Source organism: Echinococcus granulosus (assembly GCF_000524195.1).
Source record: "Echinococcus granulosus chromosome Unknown EG_S00023, whole genome shotgun sequence".
NCBI lineage: Eukaryota > Metazoa > Platyhelminthes > Cestoda > Cyclophyllidea > Taeniidae > Echinococcus > Echinococcus granulosus.
Genome location: NW_020170403.1, coordinates 825,147 through 826,769, shown reverse-complemented (window position 1 = coordinate 826,769; position 1,623 = coordinate 825,147).

The following is a 1,623-nucleotide window of genomic DNA, read 5'->3' as shown; positions in this document are numbered from 1 at the left end:
GGAGTTGGAGGTACTTAGGGTGGAGATGAATGAGGTAATCACAGGCTCTCATATTTTCATAAACAAAGCCTACCAAATTGTGGGTGTTGCAATCACGTTGTCATCAGTTCAATCACCAGCGTTGGAACATGATTGGTCGTGGCAGCATGACTGAAATTTATCGCAGTTAATTTACCACCAAAGGGGGCTGGGGTTTCACAACCTTTTGAGATGCCGGAGGTGCCAGGAATATGTTACCTTTAAGGAAACGCTAACAGTTAAGATTTTACGCCACTTCTGGAAAGATGATGAAAAATTGCAAATAGCTATGACGCACTCCAGATGCATTTCAAAATTTCCTGTTGTTTGAATATTAGCACTTAGGGAGGCGAAATACACTTTTACCCACAGTAAGTGAAGTTGACTTCACGCATGCACGAATGCGAACTGCACGTGACAAGTCGAGTCACTCTCTTATTTGTTAAATTAAAACTGAAGTAGTGATCTAGAAACCGTAAATTCTTCCGCCACTTCTTCTTTTAGGAACTTGGAGGTATTGCAAGACAGACGCTGGAGAGGATTCCGGAAGCCTTCAACACTCTTGTCGAAGAGGAGGAAATTCCACCGACGACTGATTCTACCTTTCTCACTAAGACTTAATTCCACTCTTTCGCAGTCTACTTAAAAGTATTTAAGCGTCTCACATCATCAATTTCAGAGATGTAAAAATAAGGCTTTGCCATAACTGGAGTATTTGACGAATCTCATTCAGTCGCTTAACAGGGGGTAGCAGGTAGTATCTTCGGTGGGTTAGAAGGGTAGATATTCGTCCACCAAACCACTACAGTTGGCATCAAGTCATCAACTACACCGGTTACGTTAAATCGAATGGATTCTAGTTTAAAAGCGAATTTGGCGTCGGTATACATCTTGACGACTGAAAGAACTAAAAATAAGGAATTTCCATCGTGATGAAAATTTGGTCGATCGTGGCGCTTTTTATTCTAAAGTCCATTCGATAGGTTTTTTGTGATATTTTGTGAGAAAAAACTTGTCACAGAGGAATTCTCAAAGTATCTTCTTGTTTAAAACAGGCGTAATTACAAGCTGTCATCTACTCTTCCCGAAGCAAGATGCAAGCAGGCTGCATTTACCTCACTCACTCTCTTCTCCCAACTAAGGGTCTTTTCACGAGTAAGTCGCAGGTAGTAGATGGTGAGTGGCTTGTTTTTGCATTGCATGATGGAACTAAGATTAGGAAATTCCTCCCACTTACTGATCCGTCCTTACCGCCTCCAGGACAGTTGTACTTGCAGCACTTCGAGTTGTCTCGAGATACACGGAGCAGAGAGACACCACCTGTCGCGATTAGGTGCTCTCCAGTAGACAAACAATGTCATCAGCAGTCTACCACACACACACAAAGCAAGTACGGACTTTTGAGGAGGAAGTGACGGGTGACCTAGAAGTGAGGGTCGAACATCGAGTGGGTCGTTCGAAATGGCTGTTGAGCGATACATTCCTTCACTTGACTTTGTAATAGCCCACAAATGACACTTCTCATCGAGTTATTCGGTCGACATGCGTCAAAAATAACACGGTGGAAACGCGCTTTCCCTTCGTTGTTAACATCACTTCGAGAAA